At 39.7% G+C, this 7,741-nt stretch overlaps 1 protein-coding gene across 1 annotated transcript in view; it reads right to left on the minus strand.

Annotated features, from left to right (window-relative positions):
• Positions 1-7,394, minus strand: part of LOC106954776 (protocadherin-15-like) — a 182,362-nt gene extending 174,968 nt beyond the window's left edge. The window contains exon 1 of the mRNA XM_015044523.1: positions 6,691-7,394. The gene's annotated coding sequence lies outside the window, so the exon portion shown is untranslated. The remainder of the gene's footprint in view (positions 1-6,690) is intronic.
• Positions 7,395-7,741: the final 347 nt, after the last annotated feature.

Genomic DNA, 7,741 nt, shown 5'->3' on the forward strand with positions numbered 1-7,741 from the left:
ATAAATGAATTCTTTTTAATAAATGCATTTAGATACCTTACATTTGTTATGGTTCTGGGAACCCAGAGGGGTTACAATGGTAATATGAAACCAAAATATCACTTTCAGGCTCATATGTTGAATTCGAGGTGGGGGGAAACACTGCATACACCGTGTCAAACATCTGAACCAGCATCAAGTTCTGGTTCAGATGCTTTTCTTCAGAAGGGTCAACAAAGATGGGCAGAGTTGATGGTAAAGATAAATGGAACTATAATTTCAGATTAAAAGGGAGGTTTTATGTAAAACTGACTTTTTTGAGCTTTATGTAATGTTTAAATGTTATGTCCTCACCAAAATGTACCTGGAGCGTTGCTTCGATTCTTTAATGCCTGTTTGAGGATTCCTTGAACCTTTGCTGGCAGATATATTTCATTTCCCTTTGGGATCAATAAAGTATTTTTGAATTTAAATTTGAATTTGAATTCAGAAGTCCCTGAGCACATGCTTGCCTTTTCGTTTTACTGTGCTTCAGCTGTTGCAAAAGAAGACTTCATTAAATTTTAGCGTTTGGCTGTGGAAAGCTGGAAAAGATATACCCCAAAAGACTTGCTGTTATAATTGTAGGGAAGGGTGATTTTACAAAGTACTGACTCTGGGGGAATGGAGACTTCAGATTTATTGTGTGAATAAAAGTAAAAGCTGTCCTTCTACCTCACAACTTTTGCTCCTTTGTGTTGGTCAATAACAGAACGTAGTTATTGAGCTTCAGAAGAGGGAATCAGTGGCTATCCGCAGAAAACACAGAACTGTGTTAAATTAGTGTATGGTTATCACTCACAGACTAATTACTTTTCATGTGAGTCTGGCACTGAAGAGGTTTAGGAGCCTCTGATCAGATAGAAAGCTTCTTAGGGTATTAAGTTGGGGCAGAGGGCTGTCAGAACTTTTACCACACAGGATTAAAACTGACTTAAATTAATCTTACCATGGGGCTCTCTCTCACCAGTAAGGATGTTCTTATACAGCATATCCCACCACTTACAATTAAAAAACAACAGAAAAAAAATCATTTACGTTCAGTATGGAAACTGGTGCTCTAATAAAATCTTGGCTAGGGCAGTAAATTACCATCTTGTTGCCAGTTCCTTCACCTTTTTAGTTTTTGGTGTGGTTTTACAATCCATTGTTAGTTTTTATTTACTCATTACTGGATATGGTATGAGAATTTATAGTGCCCTTTATGAGGAATAAACAATAAATAATTGGTCGCAAAGAAAAACGAGCAAGGCAGCTTTTGCTATTTTGTCTCTCTTTTGAATTTCACTGCCTGGGTTGCCAGATATGCAGATTGTGGTCTGTATTTTGGCTGGCAGGCATATAATCTTGTAAAAACCACAAATGCCTTGAATGTTTTCCTGAATTTGTATTCATTTCCCTTACTGATATAAATTCAGACCAGCGCCTCGCTCAAGAGTCTGTTGACAAAATGTCATTAGGATCCAAATGCAGAGGTTCAAGGAATAAAGTTAAAGAAACATGAGCCGGTTTGAACTGTGTACTTAAAAATAAAGCAAATATTAGAAAAAGTGCTCCCTCGCTTCCATCTCGGCTTTTATTTGCAAGAAAATAAAACAATCACAGCAAAGAAAGGCGTCTAATGCGCTCCTCGGATCTGAATGGATTTCTAAAAAGGCTGAAAAGCGACATTAGATAGATATTCCCCATAAAGACCCCATTGTATGTGCGGTGAAAGGTTGGCTGACACAAGCTGGGAAATGATGTTTGGCTTTCACCACATGCTCTTTCATCTGACGGGAACACTTAAAAGTTCATAAATCCAAAGAATATGCCGTCAGTTAAGATGCAGCTGGTGTTCACAGAAGCCTGACTAACTCAATAAGATGCATCTGTACAAGCTTGTTGTGAGCATTAGGACAAATATATATCCCAGCAGAGCTGCAACAACAACAACTGTCTGGTGAAGCTTAAAAGAAGCACTTGAGTAAAAAGCTCTTCTCAGCAGGGGGTGTATTTATGCAAGGGCATAAAAAACCTCAACACTTCACATACATAAAAAAAAAAAAAACCTGGTACCATTGGGTAAAGAGAGAGGTGTTAGGGTAAGCAGAATAAATCTCCAACAGCATAAAATGAACAGATAGAGAACATATGCTTTTGATGTGCAGAGGGAATTGCCTTCTCCCTCTGAGGACAGCAGATTCCTCTATGCTGAGCCTTAAACTAAAGATCTCAGCCTGATTCTACAAGTGAGCCTAACTCACTCTGACACCTTTCTAATAGGTTGTCTGGAGGGGGATGAGACCAAATGCAGATATCACAGGTGCAACATAATAAATGTCAAAAAAAAAAAAGCAGCTATAAAAAGGGCATTTATTTTCAGTGAGCAGGTGTAGCTTGTTTTTGTCATTAAAAGTATTTGTTTAAAAAAAAAAAACCCCAGCAGACTTTTACACAAACACTGCAAATTAGCATCAAACAGGAGCGACCTGAATTAATCTGCTTAGGGACAGAAAAAAATAAATAAAATAAAATAAAATTACACCGGTGCCAACTTATTAAGTCCCAGCAGTAATTGGCGTTTTTGATCAGAGAGACACAGAAAGCAGCTTTTTTACTTAAAAGGCCTAATTCCTGCAATAAGTAGAAAGTAACAATGCAGGAGTCCACTGGCTGTGGACCAGAACCAGCTGCTCTCCTCACTGACCGCTTGACTTGACTGGAAAGCAGCTGATTAGCCCCTGAAAAATCGGAGATTTGTGTGGTCGGCGAACGCACCGCCATAGCTGCAACGCTAATTCCCAACAGCAGCAGCAAAACTTTGTGCCCAACCACAAAACTCTAGGACAGTCAGATGCAATCCATACCGGTTATGCAGTGAGATAAAGGCTCTTTTGCTCCAGGAAAACTAGATTTATATTTGGCTCTATGCACTACAATCGAGTTTCTCTTCTTTTTCTTTCTTTCAACATCCTCCGACGACGTATGGAGGGCGGTGGGAGGTTTGTTCTAAAGGAGTAGCTGCATGGATGCTTTTGTTCATATGACAAAGTGGTGGGTTAAGACCCGATGCACCGAAAGCAAGAACAAGTAACTAAATGCATAATGGAGGATGCATGTAAAGAAAAACTATTTAACATTATCCGGAGAAACTAAACAATATTTTATTCTTTAGTTTGAATCTACATGAAATGATGATTCGTGATGTTTAGTTTTGTAATAGAGCCAAAACAAAAGAAACGTTGACACAGCTGGTCTCTCATTGGCTTCAGTCTTGCCTGACTCAGAGTCTCGGTCTGGACTTGCAAGGTCTTGGGGTTAGGTGGTCTTGACGACAACGATATGCCATGTATTTGTTACATCATCTTTGAAGCAAATCCAACTTGAAACAGAGTTAAAAGAACCTCACTGCCGACAGAGACAGAAATCTTTTCTAATTGGCAAGGTGAAGGAGAGCGTTGCCCTCGGATCCCCTTTCCCAGCAGAATGTGACAGCTCATATCCCGTGTAATTACTATGTGCATGTCACTGGGTGCTGTGGGATCACGGTGTTTCTGTGGTGAAGCTTTTATTGACTCATTGGGAACTTTTGCCCTCAGCTGCAGCGCAGGTGTGAATTTCAGGCAATCCAGACAGCGAGGTGTGTGTGTGTGTCTGTCATCGGTGTATCAGGTTATCCACTCCGTCAGGAAGGCGCAGATCAAGGTGACGGTAAAGAAACCTGAGTAAGGCTTTACGAAACAAAACTAATCCCTAATTCCAAATACTTTGCTGACTTTTCTTTAATTGTCGAGTGTTTTTTTCCAGAATGTAACATCCGATTGATACGATTCAGGCATGTAGCTTAGCACAATAAAGTCCGATAATTTGACAGAACTTTTTGGAAGAACGTCTCTGATACCTATTTAAAAGGGAGATATTACAACCAGACAGCATTTACAGAATCAAAAATCATTCACTAATAACAAATGCATCACCCAATATTCTCAGTTTTTTTTTCTTTTCTGGAGAATACTTAAATGTTGTATTGTTATAAAACAAGACTCATTTTCATTATCTATTGTTCAATCAATAACAGTAAGAATGTTATTATTAGAAAACTAGGTTATTTTAGGAGATATAATTGGCAGCATAATAGATAAAATAGAATTAAATAGTCAAAAATGTAATCTTCAGTGCCAATCTATCCAGTAATTTAAAACAGTGAGACATTTTGCAGACAATTGTGCTCGCTTATGCTAACAACAATGATAACTACTCAAGTTTAAAAACAACAAAACACCAAAAAGGCAGTGAAAAACTGAGCCCAGTAGAAAGGAATTAAATACATCTCAATCCCATTGATTAAATAAAAAAAAAACTCCCATTAATTCACAAGTCAACCTTCAGGGATAACGTTATGAAGCACCGCTCCCTAATTGTGAACCTTGGGACCTGGAAAAGCCAAGTCTGCCCTGCACAGCGGAAAATTTCTCAGGCTCAGGGATCATGATTAAGATCTGCTGCACTGACACGACCTAAAATAGAACTAAACCAACACTCTGCTTATAATTAGAAGTTCTCATTTTTGAGAGAAAGATTATAAAAAAACATTCCTGAACCCACAGTAATATTAGTTTCTTTTCTTTAATACTGTAAAACTTGAATATGAACTTTTATGTTGACTTGAAATGAATACAGCATTGTTCAAACTCTCTCCCCAGTCATAATTATTCCTTGAAACAAGAACTACTCATTTGAATTTTTTTATTCTACAAATACTTAAGATTAAAGGCAGGACAAAAAGTTTAACTACGCAGCCAGCTCTTTGTTGGATAGAAGCAAATTCACATGTTAAAACGGTCCAGTCAAAGTCCAGATCTAAATGGATTTGAATACGAACATCAAACTAGAAAATGTACGTTCACAAACACACTCCATCCAGTCTGACTGAGTTTGAGTTATTTTCCAAAGAGGAGAAATAATTTAATCTTTAGATAAGCAAAGCTGGCAGGGATACAACCAAAGACACTTGTGGCTGTACGTGAAGTGAAAGGAGATTCTACAAACTACTGATGGGTTTGTTAATACAAATGCTTGGCACATTTGTCAGACTTTTACTTGTTCCCTTTTTCATCCGCTCTACATTTAAGTGCTGCTTTGTGTTATCTACCACAGAAAATCTCAACAAAGTGCATTTACAGCAGGAGTTCTAACGTGAAAAACAGGCTCTCTAGTTGATCGAAAGTTTGTAATGCACAAGTGGCAGAACAGGCTGTTTCGTGGAGAAATTGTGAAAGTGAAATTCTTCTGCACTTCCAAATTAAAAACATTCAACCAAAGTGAAATATCACATGGCACTGAATCACAGAAGTGTAGATAGCCACAGTTATTTGGATCGAAGTGCTGGTTCCTCTCTCATCCAGCGTGACTAACTGGATTTGACACAGTGAGGAGTTGACGGCTCCCAAGTTCACAAAGCACATTCTGTCTGCCTGACCCCCCTTCTCCACGCACATTTACAAACACACACACACACACACACACACGCACACACACATGGAGCCCGCACACACACACAATCCTGTTTGGCATCACACTCTCACGCACAGGTAGACTGCAGCGTCACATAATCCACTGGGTAAACTCACCAAGACACACTGACTCTGCTTCACTGGGACACAAACAGAAACATTGTGGACTCATGGGTTTGTCATCACTGATCAATATATGGCTAATCCTGTTTGCACAAACCACATAATTACACATTATTAAAAGTTCACAGTGAGGGCAGGAGCGTAAGAGCAAAAACGCAGCATCTGTGAAGGACAGCCTACGTTTGAAGCCACCACCAACCTGGAGTCAACTTTAACTTTCTGCCCTCTTTATCTGACCTGCCCCGAGGAGGCGACAGCTTGTCGTAATTTAAACTAATCGGATGATTCTCTCACTCTTCATAATCCAAGACGCAAAGGCTGGCCTAGGCTGATTTTGACGGGACTGCTGCAGGAGTTGAAGACGCACTGGCGAAATGACGCTGCACACGTTGGGGAGGCAGTCGGGAATTTTTAGGGTAGAAGAAAAGAAAATGTCAAATTCTGCACAGAAGCTCGTTCAATTTGAGAAAAAAAACAAAAACAAACAAACAAACAAAAAAAAGAACATACAACCAGGCTACGTGCGGTGCGTTATGATCTCATGGAAGTCAGTGTTAATTGATAGGTTAAGAGGTGACATTTAAGACGAGCATTGCATACAAATGCGCTTACTCGCGTTGAATTGACTAATGGATGTCATTTGAAGCGTCCAAACCAGGAAAGAGAGAGAGAGAAATCCAATCAGGAGGTTTCAGCACCGCGGACAGCGAATCCTCACATTTACCTAAAAACATGCTTTCAGCCGCAACACTTTTCTACGCCTAGTCTCACATTGATGCGTCTTTTCCTCAGTATGAGTCTCATGAGCAGCTCCCTTCTCACACACAAGTGGAAATTCTTATAAAAACAACAAGAAATAACAAGCATAGACCTAACACAGAGGAGCGTTAGATATGAAGGCTTTTGATCAGCTAAAAACAATGAAAGCAGCAGCGAGATAACGTGCCCATTACTTAGAAATTGCAGCTTGCGCTTTCTAAAGTCAACACTGAGCAAACAGAGAGCTTTCCCATTAGGGAATGTGGGTTTAAGAGGGATACAGCGCAGGACTTACCGCGTTATCCTCGTCGAAGCCATATGTTAAACATTCAAATCTACTTTTCCACACACTGTTGCTGTCCCCCTCGGCCGCAGGAAAGAGGAAATCCAGGAAATAACATCCAGCACAACTAATCCAACCAACCTGCTCGCTTGGTTGAACGCTCACCTTACTTACTTTATCTATTAATTAATTTTTTTTTTTTTATTATTATTTTTTTCTTGGGAAGTGGGTAAATATTCCGGTGACGGTGCGTTCAAGACGAAGAAGCCGGTGTCTTACATATAAGTAAAAGAAAAAAAAAAAAAAAAAACAGAAACAAAATAGATGGCAGCAACGTTTGGTACTCTAAAAAGTCCGTCTCTCTTCTTTAGTTTAAGCCTCCGCTGCGGGACTTAGAGCGCTGTAAGAGGGAGACAGAGCAACAGTCTCTGTTCCCCCTTCGCTTTCCCAACCGCGTAGTGAGACAGAGCAGGAAGGGGCGGGGGGAGGCGCGCAGAGTTGGCGAACAGCGGCGACATCAGCTGAATGAAGAGAGAGAATGTGTATTTAAAAAAAAAAATAAATAAAATACGTGTAAAAGCCGTCATGCGTTCATCTCAGGAGCAGCCAGCTGCACGGATGACGAACGTTCCGCCGTAATCTAATAACGTCCACAGCAAAAGGCGAACGGATTAGCCGGTGTCCGCTTCACTCTTCCCCGCTTCGCTTCTTTGCGCCCCATGGCGGAGAAGGAAGTGTGTATGTGTGCGCCGCTGTGCTGCTCCTCACGTAACTGCTCTGGATTTATATGCATCTTGTGCGCAAAAAAAAAAAAAAAAAAAGACTACTAACAGGGACGGATAAATATACATTGTGGAAATGATCTTTAGTTTTAGTTTTATTTTTTATTATTATTGTGCTGCAAAGACATTTTGCCGTACAGTGCATGGTGTTCCATTCAGGAGCAGAAATATTTGGATTAAACTGCGACAATTGCTTATTTCAAGATTTCATCCGTTTTCAATAAACTTTAATGTTTAATTTCAACTTTCATTTATCTAAAAAAGAACCAAAATATCACATG

Source organism: Poecilia latipinna, unplaced genomic scaffold (genome assembly GCF_001443285.1).
Source record: "Poecilia latipinna isolate Pla-1442-1.1 unplaced genomic scaffold, P_latipinna-1.0 Scaffold680, whole genome shotgun sequence".
In the NCBI taxonomy this organism is placed as follows: Eukaryota; Metazoa; Chordata; class Actinopteri; order Cyprinodontiformes; family Poeciliidae; genus Poecilia; species Poecilia latipinna.